A 24,674-nucleotide genomic window follows, 5' to 3' on the forward strand; every position below is an offset into this window, starting at 1 on the left:
CCTGTGCAGCGTGGGTTCTCTCCAGGTTCTCTGGCTTCCTCCCACAGTCCAGACAGACAGTCACATCTGAATCCATCACCTTGCTACTATTTAAAAAAATAACTAAAATCCCTGAGCCAATGTTCCTGGTAGAACACAGTATTAACCAAACAGAAACTGCACAGAGGACTCTGAACTTAATTACTATATTCTGCAGCAGCATTTACAGATTACCAGTTATATCAATTCACCAGTCAATATGAGTTACAAATCTTTATTTTGTGTTTACTACTAGCTGTTGAACCTGTTTCCCTCATCTGATCATCTCAAATGATATGTAAAAGCAACAAATGATTTGATTAAAATCCCAAACCAAACTATGTTTAGAATGTACTTTTTATGAATTTCTGTCAATTTAATAATTATTTTGGTTTCTGCCGCATCTTATTTTATAAATTCTACTTTGATATTGACAGTTTTTGATTGTTTTTTGTTTTGTTTTGTTTTGTTTTTTTTAATTCCCAAGTTACAAGACAGTTTAAAGTATCATAAGATGACACTATATAGTGTTATAGCTAAACCTAGTTCACAAAATTATATCTGTGGGGGAAAAAAACATAGCCCATATCTTCTATATAGAAGACTGAGAACAGAATCCAGAGTTGGACAAATGAATATAAAAACATTATTTTAAAGTTAGACTAAACGTCATAGTCTATAAGTCTGAACACCCAAAGCTCTTTTTAACAGTTTACTGTATACTGAAGTATCACATTTTCTTCCAGGCCTGATCTGCAAACTGTCAACACAACCACACTGATTTATGCTTCTAGATTCACATTGCCTGTTCCAGGACGTGGCATCAGTTACATCACAGCCAACGCTGCTGCCAAAAAGTAATCATTGTGCCCCATTCATGACGAGATCATGTAACAGTTTTCTGAATTATCCACAACGGGAGTTCTACAGTCTTCAGATCAGGAGGTTATTTGTGAACTATTATTGCAGTAGACTTGTTTTGCCAAAGGACCTGAGTTAAATAGGAATTTAATTAGGTAGTGGCAAGACATTTTTACCCTCTGTGTGTTTGTTTAAAGCACCAGTACATAAAGCTGCGTCTCACTTTATTGTAGTTGTTTATCACAAGTAGTTAACTTTTACACTTTTTCACAGATCAAAATTTAGGTGAAGGTTAATAAAAATGTAATTGAATTTGAAAGAATGTAGAAGAAGCTGGAGTTTTTTTTAGGAGCTCTGGAGTAGCAGGGCAGATCTCACCTCAGGTTTTGAGACAGAAACTTCACAATTAACTGGAACTTTTTAAAAAAAAAATTAAATTTTTTTTAATGTTATTTTGTTTCATTTTATTTTATTTCTGTGAATACAGAATCTGCCCTCAGGTTCAGACCTCAAAACTATCCAGTGACAACATGGAGGACTCACCCTATGTTTAGAAGTCAACTGCTTTTACTGCAGTTCTTTATCTAGATATTGGAGTATATTTCTGTAGTGTTTGAACGACTGATGAAAACAAGTGCCTAAAATTCTAAAATGCTACACTGGGTATTGTGAGTGAAACCTGCAATAGTTTTAGTAAGAAAATAATACATTACATTTGGAAATGATGAGTCAGTGCTGAATCAGTAATAATGTAAATATAGGATATCCTGCCCTGTACACTTATTGGGATAAACCATCACTCAGTTTGGTGACAAGCACAGTTTCTGTTTTCAACACTTTCTATCAGTTGACCCAAAAGGATATAAGAAATGCATTTGTTTTGTTGTAACTTAATGTTAAAATCTTCAGATTATATCAATCACAAATGATTTTTTTATGTTGACATCACCATAGGCAGATTTGATATTTCTATAATATTTATTGTTGCTGTCAGCCTCTGTGAAAGATGGTAAACTTTGTTGCCATTTCTTTCCTGAAGTGAGGATAACAAAAATCTAACAATGTGTAACATCCCTTCATATATACTAACTCATAAAAACAGTTTCAGTTGCTCACCTCACATCTTAATTGCTGCACATTTTAAAAGTGCACATTCTAAACATTATGTGGTTTCAGCTTGGAAATTAAAGGATTTGTTGTGTGTCTGTTCAAGTTGAGCACCATCAGTTTAGGACAAAAGAGGTAGGTTTCAACAGGTAGCAGTAAATGTAGAATAAAGACAGATGTTTAAATCATATTTACTTAACACATCCCTGCACTGCTCTGGTGAATTGGTATAGCCAATATAATTTGTCAGTGCCACCACAGAGTATTGTTATATACTGATTTCTTCCTGATGTCCTTGCTTAAGTACTTTGAAAGATAGGAGAAAAAACACTGTAAAATTCTTTGTATGTGTTTACATACTGCCAGTGAAGCTGATTCAGATTTTTTCCTAATACTGGATAATTCAGCCCTTTACAGGGAGCTGAAGGAAAGTCAGGCCTTTTGTTCTTCCTGTGTAACACCCAGTAATCTAATTACAAGGACTGAACAGGTCAGGTGACATGTCTTTGACTGTTTCTCATCAGAACAGCTTCAGTAGTTTACCTCTCTTCCTAAAATCGTTCAGTCAGTGATGCAGAACTAATGTCTGGACTATAATTCTGGTTTTTAGTTCCAGTCCAAGCTCAGCAGAACATTTCTTTCGACAGATACAGATAATTCAGATGCTTTGTATCATCTAAGTTAATTGGTTTACAAAACACAAACTTAACTTACCTTAAAAACTGTAAAGCTGCTTCAGTCCATGTCACATACCTTCATTCCACGACTTCACCAGCAGCGACTGTATCCAGGAAATCTTCACTCTGTACAGCAGGAGGACGCGACCTCCTCTGTGTTTATATGCTGCAGCTGCTGATCAGGTGATCGACTATGTGGATCTGTGATCCATTACTCTTCCTCAGTGGCCGAGATGTGTGGAACAGTGTGTCAGAATCAGATTTAAGTTTCAAGAACCAAATTTAATTTGGGAAATCTGATGTAGAGAGCTGAATTTTCAGTTCAGCATCAAATACAGTTTCACAGCAACAGAATTCAGTTTCAAAAGCTTACATTCATCCATTATCTATACACCGCTTAATCCTCACTAGTGTCGCGCGGGGGGGGGGCTGGAGCCCCTTTCTGCGTGGAGTTTGCATGTTCTCCCCGTGCAGCGTGGGTTCTCTCCGGGTTCTCCGGGTTCCTTCCACACAGTCCAAAAACATGTTGAGGTTAATTGGTGATTGTAAATTGTCCGTAGGTGTGAATGTGAGTGTGCTTGGTTGTCTGTCTCTAAGTGTGGCCCTGCGATGGACTGGCGACCTGTCCAGGGTGTCCCCTGCCTTCACCCTAACTCAGCTGGGATAGACTCCAGCCCCCCCGCGACCCTAGTGAGGATTAAGCGGTGTATAGATAATGGATGGATATTATGACTGTATAACCTTTGTTTACTATCTTCTGTTTCAGTGTCTGTACCATTAAAGTCAGCTGAGCTGCCATCTAACCCCACCTCGTTCAGACAGACTCTCTGAATTTGTATTTGATAGTGCAAAACACCAGAGCAGACATAGATATGAATACATGTTTGAAACCAGGACTGTCTATTGCTTCTAACTTTAGCTTTGAGCAACCATTTGACATGGAAATATTGCAGAATTCTCAGGACAGCTGTTGTCTTTTAACTCATCTTCGGTGAGTTTGTTAGATGATGTTACAGTTATAAAATCAGTATTTTAGCTGAGCAGAGCTACAGTTTAGAAATGAAATATTAGTTCCTATTTCGTATTGATTTATTGTCTGACAACAAAACATCAACAGAAAAATATGAAAACAACTTTATGGAAAATTCAGCTGTATGGAGCATATGTGATCACAGAGAACTGAAGAGAATGAAACCGATGTCAAAGAGACAGACTGTGGCTGAGTTTAAAGCACAAAAGGTGACATGAAAACAGAGTAACCCATCCAGATCGTATTTATTGATTTCAAATCAGTTCTGCCATCCATTTTCCACCATCTCTGAATGTTCCTCAGCTTTACAGTGATCCTAGCTAATGGTAATGTTACTCACATTAGCTGTGTGACAGAGGGCTATGTGCATGTAATTAGAACTCAACTTACATCCACTAACGACTATTCTTATCTGTATGGCTGTTCTTCCATACAGATGCGTAACTACATACAGCCAAGCAGTTCTGACCAACCAGAACATTTTTACACTGATTTTGTAGCAATTCAGAGCTTTTCTGTTATTGTCATATAGACCTCTGTTTTTCTAAGTATATAAAAAATGTGTTTGTCCATGTTATTGATCGTTACATCCAGTAGCTACATGTCTGGATCACAGAACCACAAACCATTTTTCTACAGCTGTTGTTCCCATAAAGATGAATCTTAACAGAACAGAGATTTTGTGTTATTGTCATTGAAAAGAGTACAGACAGTATAAAATTAATCAGCACTTTGCTGTTGCCTTTATGTTTTAGATAAGTAAGGTGTTTGTCATGTTTTTATTCGTTAAAAATTTGTATGATTTAAGTTTAGCTGTGGATTTAGTTGAAGTTCTTGTATAGGCTCTAAAAGACTGTAGAGAAGAAACATGTTTAAAGAACTCTGGAAGCAAGTGGTACAAAGTGCTGAGCAATACAAGACTGACCCAGAACCTGCAGCCAAAAGGAAGAAACTAAAGCCTGGATGGACACAGTGTGGTGTCTCAATTAGATATGTGCCCATACCTTATGGAATTTTAATGGTAATTATCTGGTGAGCTTTATCAACATTTGAAAACATTTAGATGCCAGATTATCATAATGTACATGTGTCCTCATGCACATCTACATAGCCGTCTTAGCTGCATATGCAAATAAGAAAAAAATGACCGGCAATGGTTTGCTGAAAAAAAGTAACGAACAAAACGTTGTACCACCCCAAGATGAGTAATAGCCACAGTCTGGACACCCCTACATAGATTGTCTGGTTCTGCCACGTTTGTCATTACACAAGATTTACATACCAGCTTTTTACAAATCTTTTCAGCTGCATCTCACAGTGTTTATCTGTGACTTAGGCGGATTTAGGTGTCATTGCAAGACCCAAGATGTGGGTTTAAGGGTAAATGCTTTACCATCATAATATCACAAGGACGTCATGCCTTTATCTCTGTAGTATCTGTGTAATTACATATAGTCTGTAAGAGTTGAGGAAATATTGCCCATCCTCACTACATGGAATTCTGACTTGCTGCTCCTTTTCACTTTTCCTCACAGAAAGACAGACTTCCCAACTTTCTGCCATGTCTGAAACACAAACCAGCATGAGCAGTAACAGCTGCACAGCTGAAGACACAAAAGCGTGCCACTTAGAGAAACTCTGACTTCAAAAATTGGAATAAAAAGACATCGGCTTACAAGATTCACTGATTGATCTCTGGGACATGCAGAGCAAAAACTGCAGTAATGAGCGCTTAGCACCAAGCATGGAGACAAAGTAAAAAAAGGGAAAATAACAAGGAACTTGCAGATTACCACTTTAACAGCCTATTGAGATGTAGAACAATCAGCAGCAGCGTGATCCAATTGGGGTGTACAGAAATAGAGCTTTAGAGGCTGTTGTGTTCATTGTTGTGAAGGAGAGGTGAGGTGAGAATTGACTCTCCCGTTCAGGAGAAGGCTCTCCATGCCAATAACCACCTCTTCATCGGCAGCCCTTTGACACCAGCGTTCACCCACTGGAATATATATCACTTTCAAAAGCATGCTGCCTGCTCTCCAAATATTTAATTTTCAACTTGAGGTGTACCTCTTGTTTATATAACAAAAGCCTCCTCTCAATTAGAGTACCCAGGGGTGGGAAGAAGCGAGGGTGCATATCTGTACCCTCCCCCGCTGTCTCTCTCTTCTCCCCCCTGTCAAACACACTCATTTATGAACAGTCACACACAATTTCTGCAGCTCTGCTTCTCACATACTCTCTCTACTTGCATAGCTGCTTCAGAGAAAATGAGATTAAAAATCTATTTTTATCAGTCAGTTACCTGCAAGTTATGCATTAGTGGAAACATTCCACAGCACTACGGCTATAACCAAAATGAATAGGAATGAAACTGCTTCTCCTATTTTCCCACTTTAACACCTGTCACGGTCACAGAGTTGTTAGCAGGGGCTTATCTCACTTACCTGGCCTTATTTGTTTCTTCATTATCCCATGGTAAGTATCAGCCTTAGCTGCTCACTGGGTAATGGTGTGTCACTCATATAAGTAGGCAACTTTGATAGTATACATTCATCCAGTGCCTGCAGAAACCCAAGCAAATGGTTTGCCAAATGTACCAAATGTAAGCATTTTTGTTCTTTAAACGCAACATTAGATGAACTGAACAGACCGAGCTGTGGAGAACAACCTATTTCAAAATTACTTTTGTCATTTGTTGTTTTTATGTACATGCAGTCCTTGAAAAAGGCCCTGCATGCATCTCACATATGACAGCTATGAGGGCAGGTGTCCATCCTTCAATGAAGCAGAGCTGTTCTGGTGGCAAACGAGGGAAGCACACAATTTCAGCTTCCTAAAAGTATCTTACACATAGAAGTACAGGATATAGAGTGCTCACATATAAGCATATTTACTTCCTGCTTTACATGCTATTGAACAAAATTAGGAAACAGCAAGCAATTTTTTTTTGGAATCATCATAAGGAAAGAGACCCTGGAATATATTATCACAACTGGAAAAAATTAGTGGGAAGAGAGAACAAGGCAGACAGAGAATGAAAATGATTGACGGTCTGACATCATGACTACACATGGAACGGGCAACAGTCACAATTCAGAAAGCAAAATATTGGATTAGATAGAGAGAAATAATCACCTATTCTGAATGGCATGGCACTTGACTGATTTATTGATGACTTCAAAAACAGCTATCAGTTAAATTTAAAGGGCACCTGTCCACATACAACTTCTCCATTTACTATCTAGCACAACAACAATAAAGTTACATTCCCAAAGTCACAAACTCCATTAACCTTTGCTTAGTTAGAACTCAAATAATGGTAAATTTGACTGGTTCCACTCTGTGGGGTCCAGACCTGTTGGCACCACTTCCACACCTTTAGCCTCAGATCAATCCCAGCACATCCTGCCCACTCTGTTTGCACAGCTTGCTGCCCAATGCTCATACTAATACAATACATTACCTCAAAGCAGAACAAACTATCACAACCTGTCATAATGTGAAGTGGCTGCAGCTGGATCATAAAATAGGTGAGCCTGTCGGCTCTCTCTCCTTCTGGTTTGACGTGACTTTGGGTTAGTAAGCTTTCTGATATGTAAACTGACTGCGTGCTCAGTCTTGAACACTTGTAGTATAGTATAAATTTTTCTGATATTTTTACACTATCAGCACCCTCAAGATTTATTTGGGTTATACTGATATCAGTCTGTTGAGCATGAAAGACTTGTAAGTGGGCCCTCAAGGGCTAATAGAGTCTGTTTGGCAATCATGACCACCCCATTCCTTACAGTCTTTTTGTAATGTGTGTGCTTTTTATCTGCTGGAATACGCTTTTGCTCAAGATGTACTGTCTGATTGTCATATATGCTAAATGTAACTTTCCATCACAGGATTTGGTGACAGTACTGCGTAAGATTATTGCTACTCTGCCAAGTGCATGTTCCTTTCTGTTTCGTGCAGACAGTTTGGAGATTTGCAGGTTGGACGGTGCTGTGACTATGTGTGTAATTTGTGTAATTTTAAAACATCTTCACTGCTTATTCTGTCCATATAAGATATACGTAGCATGCTCTGCTGCAGTGATTTTGTTTGACATTTTATTATTTATGTTCTAAGATTCACATCCCTACATCAGAACTGGTAGAATGTAACAGCTGAGAGTTCTCATATGGATGCTAATTGCTATTTTCTTATTTGTCAGTATGTTTTTCGTTTTCATAAATGCTGTTCTTTCATTGCTACTCTCTACATCTGATATCTGTTTCACACCTTCTATCTGTTGTCATCCATGAACTGAGATATTGTAAATGATAAACCTGCTTCAGTATTTCTTGGTCTAATTTTATGTTAGAGGTTGGGATGACATTTTTCTTTGAAATTACCATGACTTCTATTTTCTTTTTGTTTAAAGACAGACCAAGTTTGTGGCTCTCTGTATCACTTATGGATACTATGGTCTGCAAGTTTTCTTCACTGTTCACTGTCAGCACTGTGTCATCTGCATAACGTATGTTATTTATGTTATAACCTCCCATGGATACTCCTGGTAAGCCTTGTATTTTCCTCATGATGTATTCACTGCATAAGGAGTACAGGTCAGGTGTCAGCACACATCCCTGTCCTCGTTTTATTGAATTTTCTTCACCAGCCATATTTGTTGTTAATGAAGTCCTTGGCTCAAAAATACTTTGAATATGCATGAAGTAGCTTCCATGTTGTGTTCAAAATTTCCTTATTATCTTACCCACTGCTCCCACAATAAGACATGCATTAGTTTTCTTTTCTTTTTTTTTTTTTTTCTAGTTCCTGCCTGATGAAGGCATTGATGCTATGGACAGGCCAGACCATAGCATCAATGCCCTCATCAGGCAGGAACTGCTGACATACTTCAGCCACATGGGGCCGAGCATTGTCATGCATCAGAAGGAACCCAGGGCCCACTGCACCAGCATATGGTCTCACAGTAGGTCTGAGGATCTTATTCCAGTACCTAATGGCAGTCAGGGTACCTCTGGCTAGCCCATGGAAGGCTGTGCGGCCCTACAAAGAAATGCCTCCCCACACCATTACTGACCCACCGCCAAACCGGTCATGCTGGAGGATGCTGCAGGCAGCAGAACGTTCTCCACGGCATCTCCAGACTCTGTCACGTCTGTCACATGTGCTCAGTGTGAACCTGCTCTCATCCATGAAGAGCACAGGGCGCCAATGGTGAATCTGCCAGTTGTGGTGTTGTTTGGTAAATGCCAATCGCCCTGCACGGTGTTGGGCTGTAAGCACAAGCCCCACTTGTGGACATGAGGCCCTCATACCACCTCATGGAGTCTGTTTCTGATAGTTTGAGCAGAAACATGCAGATTATTGGCCTGCTGGAGGTCATTTTGCAGGGTTCTGGCAGTGCTCCTCCTGTTCCTCCTTGCACAAAGGAGGAGGTAGCGGTCCTACTGCTGGGTTGTTGCCCTCCTACAGCCCCCTCCACGTCTCCTGGTGTACTGGCCTGTCCCCTGGTGTCTCCTCCATGCTCTGGACACTGCTGAGAGACACAGCAAGCATTCTTGTCACAGCTTGCATTGATGTGCCATCCTGGATGAGCTACACTACCTGAGCAACTTCTGTGGGTTATAGACACCGCCTCATGCTACCTCTAGGGATGAGAGCACTGACAAAATGCAAAAGTGACCAAAACATCAGCCAGAAAGGATGAGAACAGAGAAGTGGTATGTGGTCATCATCTGCAGAACCACTCCTTTATAGGGGTTGTCTTGCTAATTGCCTCTCATTTCCACCTGTTCTCTGTTCCATTTGCACAACAGCAGGTGAAATTGATTCACAATCAGTGTTGCTTCCTAACTGGACAGGTTGATTTTGCAAAAGTGTGATTGACTTGGAGTTACATCATGTTGTTTAGGTGTTCCCTTCATTTTTTTGAGCAGTGTATCTTTTTTTAGTGTAAGGTACATTGAGGTCTCATGCAGGGCTCCAGACTAACTCTTTATGTTGGTGGCACTGGTTTGCCAAGCTTTTTCAAATAGGTGCACCAGCACATAATTAAAGTGCAGTTGAAATGTTTTGCCACATTGTAAGGGTTTCTCTTTTTATAAGTTCCTTGTGATTTCTTCTATACACCGCTTCATCCTCACTAGGGTCGTGGGGGGACTGGAGTCTATCCCAGCTGACTCAGGGTGAAAACAGGGGACACCCTGGACAGGTCGCCAGTCTATCGCAGGGCCACACTTAGAGACAACCAAGCACACTCACATTCACACCTACGGACAATTTAGAATTACCAGTTAACCTCAACATGTTTTTTGGACCTTGTGGGAGGAAGCCGGAGAACCCGGAGAGAACCCATGCTGCACGGGGAGAACATACAAACTCCACGCAGAAAGATTCCAGTGGGACACGAACCGGCGACCTTCTTGCTGCGAGGCAACAGTGCTACCAACTGCACCATCCTGCAGCCCACTTAACAGATTATGTACATGTAAATTATTGTAATCAGGAAAAAGGATGCAGATCATCTTTTTGTATTTTTTCCTCATTCTTTTCCATGAGGATGATCTGGGAATTCAAATTAGTAAAAGGTTTCTCTTCTTTGGCTGTGTTATAATTGATTGTATTAACGTTATTTTCTGACTGCTGACTGCTACGGTTTGCTGCTGCTCTGCGTGCCCACACTTGTCACAGCACAGGATGAGTTTCTTGGAGACACTGTACTTTTTCAACACTTCAGTTTGGAACATCAGTGCTCTGACACAGTCATTCATGCTTTGACTGTACTCATTGTAAAATATGTAAGGCATAATGTTGACCATTTGATAATATCTCAGTGTTTCCCACAGGTGAAATTTACTTAATTGTGGTTGGTGCCATGGCTTGATTATTGTGCATGCAGAGACTCATTGTGTTCTGAGGAGCCAGTTTGTTCTCTAATGTTACAACTCTTTTATGACCCTGGAAAACATGCAGACTGTATAATTTGTCGATGTTTCTTAAAGACCTCGTACATGGATAGATGCAAATTAGACAGCTGGACAGAGAAGTCTTCATTCAGTCCTGCAGCAACTGAGACAGGTCTGGTACCAAAAAAATGTTTGAAAAGAGTAGAATAAAGTTTTCTAATGTTAGATTTACCTCAGTGAGAACTCTGTGACTATGTCTACCTGGGTGTGTCAGAAACACATGTAGACAGAAAACTTAAACAATTAATGTTTTTTGTAACTTGGGTAAACTAGGCTTATATTGTTCATTCATCACCAACTATTAATGACAATGCTATTCTGTCCAATAAGTCGGGCTGAGCCCCCTGACTGCTCTACACATAGCAGTGCCACCCACAGGTTTCAGGTGGTGGAGCAGTTTCATACAGAGAACAGGCATCTTCATTCACACTTTTGGAAATCAAATCTTCCTGACTGCACTTTCAATTTCTAAGGACCGCTTCACGTCAATATTTCATTTTCCCAGTCTAAGGCATGAGTGCTGCATACAATAAGGCCTTACCCAGGGGTTTATTTATAATGCAGCCATTAAGGGAAGGCTTAGGAATAAGCCATACCTACAGTTTTTTTTTATGTGTTGCTGCAGAGAGGTGTAGTTCAGGTTTCACGTTATGAGTTCAGCTTTGGTGGTCTCAGTTGTTCGTGTGGTTGTGGGGCTGAGCAGAAAGCTAGGGGAGCTCCTGTTGCCTCAACCAACAGCAAATGAAACCAGATGGGCTCATTTATGGCCAATTAGCAGTGTGCGGCAAACGGAATGCCACTGACTCACCTTGCGTTGTTATTATTACAGCTTTTATCTGAGCTCAAGAAAACCTGGCAGCTACCAAGTTGGAGTTTTGATGCTTGTTTGACTCTGGATGCATGAGGAAATTGGAGACCTGGTCCTGAGAATTAGAACAGAGGCTGAGTGTAATGAAGAGCTCAGAGAGAGAGTGGGACTGAATCATAGTTCAGATTTGTAAAGGGGTTGAGAACTACACATACTAGATGCAGATGTGAAAAGTCAACACCTCCAACTTTACCAGTGAACATTAAAATGCAAAAGCATAGCATAGCTCCTTCAAACTGGATACAGGCGACATGCAGAGACAAGAGTGTCCAGTTACTGAAAAGAGGGGATCAGGTCCGACACAGGAATGTTACTCTTGCTCCCCCACCCTCCTTTTCACTCTCCTCCAATCGTTCCCTCCATCACTTACTTGGCCTTTGCTTGACTCCCTCTGTGATGGTCCACTTCACTTAGCTCATAAACAATGCTCCCAGGCCCTTCCACACCTTCATATTTCTGCCTGAATATGAGCTCTAGTCTCACACTGCCTGTGCACCTCCAAGTCATATCAGACCTTTTAACAATAATTAGTTGAGGGACTGTAGCACAGCGAGATATTTCCCTAATTCATGCCCATCTCTGGGAGAAGGAGAAAGGTAAGGTAAAACTGTGCTCGCTGGAGCCTGCTGAGATAATGACAGGCTCATCATACAGTTCCAAACAAAGCCAAGACTTGGTGGAAAAAAAGGCCTTTTTGTTGTCCTCATTGTGTGTAACCAGCATCACAAGAGAACTACATGAAAAGGAACAAAAAGGAGTCAGACCAGCTGCTGCACACTTCTTTTGTCTGAGTACATACTGAGGGTGAACGCTGTTCAGATCAATGCAATTACAAATATGAAAAGACTGGTGCTTAAGGAGGGTTGTTGCTGCACCCAAACAGTGGACTTTGCCTCTAGGCAGGGATGTTCTTTCACTGAGTCATCTACAGTGCAATGGCATGTCCCAGGGGGTGTCAGCCACCAATGACAGCTCAGCATCGTTTGAAAGCTTCTCAATGAAAACTCCTACCTCTAATTGTCCCTGCAATTCTTATCAACGCTGCCAATCCCAACCAGAGCGGAAAGACAGAGCAATTTTCCCATTACAGCAGGAGCAGAAAATGGAGGAGAGACGAGGGAGCCCGTAGTCTCCAGAGAGCAGTACAGATGGCTTCATCTCCAAGTTCAAAAACACAGACAGGAGGGATGGGGGCGAGGGACGCAGCACTCTCACAGATACTTATAATGTCCTTGTGCACAGACATGCGTGCACAGGCAGAGGCACAATCCATGCACTCTGATATGCAATCAATTAGCTTGTAACCTCTTTTCTGCAGCCAGATTGTTTCAAGGCCTCACTTGCATAAAGTATGGCCATAGAGGACTAATGTCAATGAGCACTGAGATCATTGCTGTTTCAGGTTTACTGACCCCCTGGTGCAGTTGTTAGATAAGCTCACTTCACTATTGTCTGTCCCATGCTTTGATGTACCACAACCAGAGCAAAGACTCAACAGAAGACTCAACAGACGCTTACATATTTTAATACTCTCTCCCAATATAAAGATTTACATTGAACTAAAAGGAAAAGCTACATTTTCTCCTCAGACTGCATTTGTTGGCGTACAAGAATGCAGCTGGGATGGTTATGAGAACAGTTGGCCTCCTGATAACATCATACATACCTGGGTTTAACCTGAGCTTCACCTACCATCCCAGCAGTGATGAGATTAATCTGTTTACCTGTTTTTTTGAAGGAATGTTTATTCAAACACACAACTGTGTATACAGTTCACTGATACAATGCTATGATACAGTGAGCGTTTCATGCATGTGTGTCTCATGTCTCTTTATTATCAATGCAGACATCTTTAAGTGCTGCTGTCTGGCTCCACTAGGCTTATCAGTTCCTCAGTGGCTTACACAATTATAGAAAACACACACAAAACTGTGTAGCCACACATACACTCAAAACCATGCTTGTGTGCACACATACGCATGCATGCAAAGAGGCATCACAACCCACTTGAATCCAAAATAGATCAACTTTCCCTCTTAGGGCAGCAGAGTGGTTGCTCAGAACATTCAAGTCTTGCAGGCCCTCACAAACACCAACAAATGCACTTGTTTTAGCACAAAAATCCATCATAGCATTACCCTACTAGCTCAGAAATGGGGCTGTGTTTCAGCTCACTACTATTTCTGAGGTCACAACCAGCAGAGTAAGCAAACAGAGCAAAAGATGAGGCCATAGATTGCTGAAAGGCAGTTGGGCTGATCTTTTATCTCCACCGCAAAGAGAAAGCTCAAGTCAGCAGCAAATATAGCCAGAGGTTCTGAGATGACAACCTCAAACTATAAGGCCTGTTGTTGTTGTTGTTGGTGTTGTTATTGAAAACACGTCCTCTGTCAAATCCAAAAGTTCATCAAACTAGTAAGGGCCCATTTTGTACACTAGGCTTTCCTCCATCTGTGCATCTGTTTGCTCGTCTTCTGAGCAGCTGTGGCTCAGGTGGTAGAGCGGTTGACCTCTAATCCCAAGGTTGGTGGTTCAATCCCCTGCTCCTCCGCAGTCGAAGTGTGCTTGGGCAAGACACTGAACCTGAAGTTGCTCCCAGTGGCATGGCATGGCCTATGAATGTGTGTATAAATGGGTGAATGAGAAAACATTGTAAAGCGCTTTGAGTACCACGAATGTAGAAAAGCGGTATATAAGTGCAGACCAAGTGCAGACCATCCCCACCCCCAACTACCACCACACAGACACACATCCTATTGTCGTGGCTGTGCAGGTGTAAAAGTGCTGATAAGAAGCATTGGTGCCCTGTGGTTCATTGAGGTGAGGCCGCGTTAGGGTGAGCTCTGCCCTCAGCCCTATGCTGGCATTTCCATCCACGGGAGCTTCTACTGAGGAGGGCAGAAGTGACGTGCTTATCAAGTGGGGACTGAGGACCAGGCGCCCAGCAGAGCCACGGGGACTTGAACTCTGAGCCTGCATCCCAACTTCTTGCCTCATGTTGTGTGGCAGCAGAGCCTTGCTTGAGTCAGGAAAACCACAGTCCACCACTCTCAAGGTGAGACTGAACATCCACCCCACCCCCCTCTCTGAACCAGCTCTGCACACCTCTCACCCTTCTTTGCAATGATATCTCTGTCTGAAATGCCAAACCTCAAACACACACACATATGAATCACACACTGACATTTCAGCTGCTCTCTTTTTGTTCAGCATACCTCTCTGTTTGCACTTGATTCTTCAGGCTTGCAGAGATGGCTGAGTTGTTGTAGGTTGTAGGTGGAGTGTTAAGCTATATTTGAATCAAATGTGGATCAAAAAAAAAAAAAGTGGGGTCATATTCGTCAACAAAAGGACATTTTAAAATTATATTTATTTTACAAAGGACCAAATGACTGTTGGACTGCAGCCTTTATCAGGGTTCGTAGATAAGTGGCCCACTGCTGACTTATATAATGTCAGTTATATAAAGACTGTCGCTGGAGTAAAATAAATATATGAAGTTGTGTTCATGGAGCAGGTAGCACAAACTGAGGTGACTTCAAATCACAAACAGTGAGAAAACAGAAAAAAAAGACTGCATCTGCTGCTAATTCAATAATCAATATCACTGACTCATTCACAGCTGTGTGGCCACCAGCTGACCAACAGTGTCTGATGTAATAAAGGGTGGAAAATCCATACACAAACTCTATGAGTTATGTGAGATTAAGTTTGGTCTTTGTGTTCCAGATTTTGGGGCCAGTCCTCCTTTGATTGTACATGACGCCTTTGGAGCCCTTTTTAAGGAAACATAAGAGCCAGTCGTAACACATTGTTTTGCTGATGATATACAAATATATCTGCATTCCTTGCTGGACTGCTTAAAGGATATTAAACACTGCATGGATCTAAAGTTTTGCAATCTTAATGAAAGTAAGAAAGTTATGTTTGGTCAACTGAATGACGTCACTTTTGGCCCTTTGGTTCTATGCAATGAATTTTTTGTGAAAAACCTCACCAGCTCCTTCAATTCTGACAAAGTGATCAACTCAGTAGTCAAAACAAATGTTTTTATTTATTTTTTTCTCACTTTAACTTTATTTTTAGACACTTTATCGCTCTCCCAAAGACTGTATAATAAAGACCCAGAGAGCAGTTGTCTCTTTAGTGTCTGCATCTGGTACTAAATGCAGCTTCTTGCCTTCTAACAGGACAAAAAAAAAAAAAAAAAGCGCAATCACAGAACACCAGTTAGATTATATTAGGTTATTCTGGCTGCTCAACACTGTCCACTGATTCCCCTCATCATGCATCTATTTTCAGCCCACACACTATAACACTGATTTGTTATATAATGAAACACATTTCTACATGTGATTTGCTGCTTAGCAATCATAAAACACCAGTGAGTGTCAGCTCACTAACTGGGTCCCAAGTGATGAAACAGTGTTGAATTATGAAATTCACTGTGAACCTGCAAGCTGCTATGATTGCACCTTCATTCACATGCTTGTTGTCTAAGAATTCATGAACTGATATTAAAACGACTGTGTAGTCATAAGGTGAGATGGATGCTCTGTTAAACTCGCTATCATGTTCTCAGGGTGAAAGGGACATCTGGAATTCATAGGTCCATTCCATGGAGAGCAGGCGGTTATTTAACATATTTGCTTAAACAATGATCTTAACTGTTCCACAAAAAAGGAGATTCTTCTGTTGATATCACTCCTGAGTCTCATGCATGCTCATCACACATCAGTTTTTCTATTACATTTTGATGATGCTTCAGTCAGCTTAGCTCAGAGGGTGTTTGCAGCCCCATGCTGAGTGTAAACCCAACGTGGCAGTGTGAACCCCACCTGCTCCCCCAGTTCAGAGGCTTCAATTAGGGAACAAGGCTGGGAATGTTGTGAGTTAACTTTAATGGGCAATAAGGGGATAGTAGCTTTAAAGCCAGGCCCTCTGGTAGAAAGCAGTCAGGGATGGAAAACTCACGTGGCAGAGAATTCAAGACAAAACACACTAATGGTTTAGGAGACAGATGTGTGTATGATTTCAGTGTTCCACATGCAAGCAACTCTGTAGGCTGAGATAACTGTCCAATGCCAACTCTGGCTTGGGATATGTTTTTGCCAGCAAATTGCAAGTGGTCAATTCTGGTCAGTTGAAACAGTAGAAAAAGCCTGGCAATCCTGCTACTTTTTGTTCTAATAAAGAAAATATCAAAACCAAGTCAGAGCAATTAACATTTCACAGGAGAAAACTTACCTTACTTATCAAAATAATATTTTGTTTTCTTTTATTTCCAGGTAATAAAAACTGTACAACTGGTTACGAATATCATTGTATTTGCACAACTCTGCAAATAGACTGTTTTTTTTTTGTTTGTAGATTATGTGAGTTAAAGTGTAAATGAGATAACGGAAGCCATTTACAAAGCAGTAACTAAAATAATTTTAGTTTACTATCTACAGTTTGCCTAGTCAGGAGGCTAAGAAGTCTCTTAAAGTGGCATGAATACACAAAAGTGACTGGTAATGCTATGCTTAGTCCAGTAAACAAACAGGTGGAATTTTCACAACAGTAATATTTCATTCTCCTGGTGATTTTATTTTCAACTGTTCAAAACTGTAAGACTGCTTTATCATAATGTTCATTACTGTACTTTTATTAAGAATATTTTACTAGAAATGTAACTGAAAACAGAATGGTGAAGTCTTACATCCTAAGCACCACCATGTGGTGCAGCCACATGGCGTGATCAACTCTATTTTGGACAATGCAATGCAATTCCAGTCAACCTTTATATTTGAATACCCTCTCAAAGTTCTACAATGACACAAAGATGGAACTGTTTTCTGCTGAGACTCTCATTGTCAAATGTGTTGTATTTTTTAGATGCCAGAATGAGCATTGATTGATCCAACACTGCAGGAACTTGGAGCAGGTGCAAGGGGGTGCAAATGTTTACAGGAATGCCCTAATATTTGGTACATTCGGCCTTTCTCTGTCCTTTGTGGTGTACAGTCTGACAGCTTCTGACGTAAACTCAGAGTGCACCAAAACAACAAAAAATAGTAGTTATTGAACATAACTCAATGACAACGTAGGAAAAGAACAATGAAAATTAGTAATGGTAGCCCATTGTGAATTTTACATTGATGATGGTGATGTTAGAGAGGAGAAGACTGCTAATGGACAAGGACATCAAGAGGGCAAAAAATGGTGCATATTATCCTCTCCGAATTTAGCCAATCAGCATTTTTCTTTTCCAAGTATAACAAGTCAGCATCGAGTCCAGCCCAACAGTTTTTCAGGGCTTCTGTGAAGTATTTACCTTGAAGTAAATAATTTTTCCTCTGTCAAAATCTACCTTAAATTAGTTTCTACAGGGTCCTGTCTTGCAATCAGAAAGCATAAAAAGGTTCAGACTGCCCTGAAACAGCCAGAAGTTCTGCAGTGGAAAACAGCCAAATGCTGACGCAAATTGAAGATGCTTCATAAGTGTGCGAAATCTTAATTTACTGTTCACTGCAGAGTGAACTGTAAATCTTCATTATACAAAATGTAGTCAATAAGTGAACAAGGGAGCTTTCCTTCTGCTGAGCCACATCATGTCTCTAACTGTACACACAGACATTAAAGTGATAAAACCTATTTACCTTGCTCTCAGAAAGAGATTAAATAAGCATAAATCTGAAAATGTTGAAGTCATAAAGTTTAGTTAAATCTGGTGAAGCATGTTTAATAATTTGTATTGCAAGTGCTGCTACTTTTCTTTTTAAAGTCCAAAATATTTTAGATTTATTGGCTTTGGCAAACATTAAAAAAAAAAAAAAAAAAAAAAATATTTTAGATTTATTGGCTTTGGCAAACATTAAAAAAAAAAAAAGGTTTTTGTAGAATTTAGGGATTAAGTGAATTTAGCCCTAAGTTTAAAGAGGCCGCTCGAATGTAGTGGTAACAGGAACAGCCAATATGTCCATCAGCAGCCTCTGCATATTTCCTTCAGCAAGACACTGAAACCCCCATCTGCTTTTGTTGTTACGAATGAGAAGTTCAGCCTCTCACACCAATAAAAGCTCAACGCAGATCCACAGACGGAGCATTTTTCTGACTCCTTCAGCTCTCTTGCATCGACTTTGTGCAAGATAAAAATAGTCTGATGTAAGGGGAATGATATATGATCTCAGTCATTCATCTAAATTGGACAAATGAGGCCCACAGGTCTGAGCTGTGAAAGATCCCCCCCACCATGATAGGACTGAATTGGCCAACATGTGTGCTTGTGTGTGTGTGCATGTGTGAGTGTGTGTGTGTGTGTGTGAGTGGGTGCGTGTGTGGATGGGGGTATATTTTCATGAGGATCTATTTATTTTAATGTGAGAAAGTCTGTCTGCGTAAAAAACTGCCACTGGATGGGTGTGTGTGCATGAATCCATGTTAACATTGCCTCCATGACCTTCCATAGCATTAGTGGGAAGATCTGTGTATTTTCAGAGGGTCTGTGTGTGCGACTGTGTATTAGTGTGCCGGTCTTTATGCACAGCTCTTTGTGTTTGTGTGTGTGTGTGTGTGAGAGAGAGAGAGAGCGAGAGAGAGAGAGGCAGCATTGTTGCATCTGTTCCTCATTAAAGGGCGCTAATGAACGCACGTGTGCTCCACCTGGTTTTGTGGAGTGGGGGGTTGATGAGGGCCTGGCCTTTCCCAGCTCTCCTATCATAAAAACTGTCTCAACACAAACAGGAGAGCTCGATCCCCAGACGCTCATCTGACAACAGTTTGGCGGTTCCTCCTCTAATGATGAGGGTGATGCTCGGCGGCAGCCCTGCTGGGCAGGACTGTGACTGTACCTGGAAAAAAAATAAGATCAGTATCACAGAGAAAGAGAACAGGCAGGATAATGTGTACAAGAATTACACTGGTGTATGAGCTTCTTAGCTTTGGTTAAAGTTTTATAGAATGTGCCAGTGTCAAATGTGCTAGAATGAATTCAGGATATGTGCTTTAGTAAAGCCCCCACTAAAACTGATTCCACTGTTACTGCTTTCTTTTTCTGGTTCTAGAACCAGTACAGTTCTACAACCATTAAACTGAGATACCATACAATGAACCGGCTTACATTTCCACAAGCTTGTGACAAAACTATAGAAATAGATTTTTTGTTCTTACAACAAATATATGCTAGGAAAAACCAAGCAAGGTGGCAGACATTGCATTGTGTACCTTTGAGTTCTACCATATTTTTGCAAATAATCACTTTAGTCTAACTGAGTTACACCTTTTGGTGGAAACAAATGGAACAGTTCAAATTAAGGTTTGTTAACCAGGACAGAACTGGTTCTGCACTAGTGTAAATATCCTTTGACTCACTGGGCATTTCCTAAAGATGTTTTCAAGCGACTGCTGTGAAGTTCTATCCTTCACAGCAACATGAACCCATTTTACACTATACTGAATGAACAAGCTTCCAATTTTAAAGCATAAATGGACAGTTACAAAAGAAATAGTATTGATTGATGTACTTCTATTCGCAGACACTTCGGTGTTATTTGTCCAGGTTTCGAGATGTCTGCTCAAAACAATGGAGGGCAACGGAATGTAATTTGTTGCTCTCATGTCGTTAAAGGTTTCTTTATGACCACAATGATCCACCTGGGTCTGCAGGATGTCAGTTCATTATATAATTGTATCAGAACTGGGGCAATGTACAAATCAGTCATACCTGATCTGGAGGCACTCATGGACTGTAGAATATCTGCAACACTATAGCAGTAACTGAGTTATTGTAGAAGAGCTTTAATCTTCATGACCCTTAAAACAACCATTTGAGACTGGAACACCAGCCCTTCTGCAAATGTCAAATCCTTCCTGAATCATCCAGCAAAATCAGTTTCTCTGAATCAAACAATACAATTGTGATTACAGGACTGCCTTGTTTGTCATTACTACCCAAAACTGTTTGAAACCACAAAACTGTTTCCCTCTGCAGAAACTTGTGGGCTGTTTATAGGACAGCCAGAACCTTTGTGCATGTTCCAATTGCAAGAAGTGCTCGTGTAGAACCTCTTTCAGGGCCATTTTCAGAGGAGAAAAAAGTACAGGTGGATGTATTCCATCCTCGCAAATAATGATCAAAATGAGCCTGCTAACAGTCTCTGTCCTCCTGAGGAATAACAGTGAAGTAAAAGTAAGGCATTAAACAAGTCTTGCATTAAATTTATTTGCTTTTTCTTCTTAGGTCAATAAATTTAAGATTCAACAGCAAAGATGGACATGAAGAGACACTTAATTTGAAAAAAATATATAATTAACTCATCATTTTACAACAACATACAACATATTAGTAGACATCTGCTCTGGGTGTTCAGTTGTTATTCCACTTGTTTTCCACCACATTACAGTGAAAAATAACTTTATTTATAAAAGCACTTTTTGAGACAAAGTTACAAAGTGCCATACAAGTAAAAGCAATAAACCAAAATGAAAAAGTGATAAAACTGCAGTGATAAAATGAACAGATTATAAATCACAGAGAGTAATAAAATGAACACATAATATACTGACAATCAGAGAGATGATAGCAATCAATCAAATACAAAAGCAAAGTAGAAGCAAGTTTGTAAAAGTTTCTGGAGTGATTTGCAGGAGGAAGTTTTTGGCAGATTCTTATTGCATTTAGAACTTATTTCCTTGCTAAGCCATATTATTGCAAGATTTCTTTTCTAATTGTGTGTCAAAAGTCTCCTTATTTCAGTATTTATTTGCTTAATTTAAAGACAAATTTCAGAACAAAATGAAAACTAGAACCCTTGTTTACAAGATTAACTATTCATTATCATTGCTGTAAAATCACAGAGGGGGACAAAGCAAATCTTCCATCATCATGCTGTGCAGTCTGGATATTGAGCTGATGCTGTGTTTTTTTTTTTTTTTTTTTTCTATCAGCAGAACACTTGAGGAAAAAGCGGTGTAAACTGGTGCTTCAATCACTTTGCAAACGGCCTTCTTCTGTTGCCCTGCAGCTGTCGGTAAGTCTCTGCAGTGAGAAGCCCTCCCTCGGGTTTGTCCCACAGCCTGCTAAGGTTGGTATTGCTACAACACCCCTGTGTGTTCACCTTGCACAGGCACTGCTGGGAACATCGTCATCACTATCACTCAGAGCGGAGGTGCAACCTTTCTAATGTGCTGAGATGAAAGATTTACATGCTTTGTGAAAACAGATAAAAATAAAAGATACATATTTCACATTTATCTGTCTCTGTGTGTCTCTCTATCGTTGAACACACCATTCCTCAACCGTGTCCAACTTTGACAGCCGCGGGTAATGACAGCCGAACGCTCACTCGCTCCTCATTTACTCGGAGCTGGCAGTCTAGCAGCTCGCTCAGAACTCTTAAGTGCTTGTTAATTTAATATGCAAATAAGTCTCTTGTCAATCTGAATGCATTTAAATGAAAAAGCTCCTGCTTCCACAGGGCAGGGACTTCTGCAGGTTGACAGTGGCTGTGCGTACGTTGGAAAAAGTACAAAGGCCAGGGGCAAGTTGAACAGAGTACAGAAGAGGTGTTGCTGAAGGATTGCAGAGAGACACTGAGCTATAATGTCTGAGGGACAGAGAATGAAAGCCATGATGGTACATAGTGAACATGCATGGTGGCTGGTTGCAGCCTGAATATGTGAAACACATGAAGGTGATGCCATCATCACTTGTACTTTGGCCCTTCTGTTTCAGCCATTGTTTCCAGCAGATAGAGCTTTAAAACAGAACCCGGGGTTACGAATCGGAGCAAGCACAAGCGTCAGCCTGCACAAACATGATAAAGTGGAAGAGACACACACCATCATCTACCCACATCCCTCCGTTAATGACAGACCTTAGCTCAACCTTTGCCTACATATGGGTGGCGCAGTGTGCTGAAAGTAAGGTGAGCGTGTTATTGGGAAGGTGGGGGGGTGGATTGCAGGCGGTGTTAAGTCAAGCAGGAACCCTCAATGTTGCTAATTTATTTACAGATTTAATTAGATGGATAGAGCCCTCACAGATATAAGAAAGAGAGGAGAGATGTTGCCAGCGTTACAGCACTTTAATTATGGTAGCAGGCTCCTGATCCCTGCGCTCCGCTGTCTGGGGAGCCAGTTAATTAAAATCCTCATTATTTTACTTTTAATTAGTTCCCCCCTCTTTTGTTTCCTTTCACCATATGGCCGTGTTCCGTGGTCAAATTAACGTAATTGAGCTAATTAAGCCGATCACTTTAATTATTCAAAGCATTCCGATTGGCCAGGAGAACTTTTCTCCCTCTCCCCTCCTTGACATTCCTGAATGAGGCTTGGAGTTGTAAAGTCGCTCTCTTTGTCATTAGCTGCTCTACTCCCCTGCTGAAGGCAGTGAGTTATAGCTGCAACATGCCTCACTTCCTACATGTTCCAGCACTGTCTCATGTTTCACTCCCATACAATGTAGAGTATGCAGCGCAACGCTGGAGCCCTCAGCGAGTTCAAAGAGGATTCAGAAATCATTGGAACATTTAGCACACTATGGTTATGACAAATTAGGTGCATGTTGGTAGTTGCTGTAGCTGGTTCTAAACAGTCATCTGGTGCTCAGGGATTGGAAGCTACCATAAATAGCTTTGGCAGCCCAAGCTGCTTTCAGAAGGATTGTCAGTGCAGACAAATGCCACAGACTACCATTGAATTTACATGCTGGGATTTTGAAAATGGTGACAACCAGATGGCAGTTTTACAGCAAACATACCTATGTTGAGCTCAGCGCCCAAGGGTGGAAAAGACCTGTCTATCAGCATTCATCTGGAGCACAAACTCCACACGCAACGCAACTCTCTCACATCATGAACGCTCAGCTCATTGGTCTGTTAGAATTGTAGAAGCAGTTACATTGATGATGTCTTTTCAGAACTGCTGGATTTATGTTAGAATACAAAGTCTTGGCTCAAAGTAATAAATCCATAAGATTTTCATGTAAGTAAATGAACAACAATGCAGTTTTAAGAAAGCTTTTACATTGCTGTTCTAAGCCTTTTTGGAGAAAAATCCTCAGATAGGAGGCAATGTTCATTACATTTCTGGTTTGCTGGAATATTTAGAGCATGAGTAATGATAAGCATCACAGCTGAACAGATAGAAAGTCAAACTTTATCAACATGATACAGAACCAACACATTGTTCGTAAGGATGACGGCTCTGGCAACAAATCTTTGTACAGAGCCCAGCTGAACAGCACATACTGCACTGTGATTACAACAGTGACAACTCCAGTATCAAAGGTCACTTAAAGATGAGTTCACTTAAATTTCAATAAAGCATACTTTCCCACTTGGGCACAGCATTATCTAATCATGCAGATAGCTGTGTCCACCTTTAAGCTTCCATCCTAACAATTTGTAGGTAGATTGTATCATTTGTAGCTTTTAACTCTGTTGCAGTTGTTAATCTTCCAACCCTCCAGATTGTTCGCTGCTGATACAAACTAAGAGAGTGTCACATATCAATTGCCACTTGCCCCATCAAAGTAATTCCTGTGAGAAATGTTGCTGCTTCCAGCCCTCCAAAATACTTCCTTATGTGCTCTAATTTATTCATCATGCACCACCAGAGCAAAATGGAAAAAATGTAACAAAGGGTTTTGAAGAGCCCGAAGCAGTGATATTTCTCAGGACTGCAGTGAGGCCAAGCAGCAAATGCTTGCTACTTCTGTGGTGTGGTGGCAGGTCAAAAATATGGTCCGCGAATCCCACATTATGCAAAAAAGGAGAAGGACAATTCTAGTACAGTTTAATGACCACTGTTGACAAGCAATTTTATGGGCATGCAGACTCTCATTAAGTAATAAAGACAAGCGAAACTAAAATAGAAATACTATGGGCTCAATGATTTGATTTTGAAAACATCTTGAACAACGGTTGTTGTTGTTGAGCCCGCCGTGTTCTCCTGCGGTTCACACTTCAGTTCACATCTGGTGACACAAAGCAGACTGCACTGTCACAGAGATGTGTAAGCCAAAGCCAGCACATTGCTGGGTTCCAAACACTTGGCCTGGCCTCTCCACACACGGAAAGGCCTAGTCATTAGAAAGAGCTTCTGGCTGACAGACAGGCCAATCAGCATCAAGGAAAGCAGCCATCTTGGATCTATGTCACACGAGTCTG

The sequence above is a fragment of the Stegastes partitus genome, unplaced genomic scaffold (genome assembly GCF_000690725.1).
Source record: "Stegastes partitus isolate 25-593 unplaced genomic scaffold, Stegastes_partitus-1.0.2 Scaffold86, whole genome shotgun sequence".
NCBI lineage: Eukaryota > Metazoa > Chordata > Actinopteri > Pomacentridae > Stegastes > Stegastes partitus.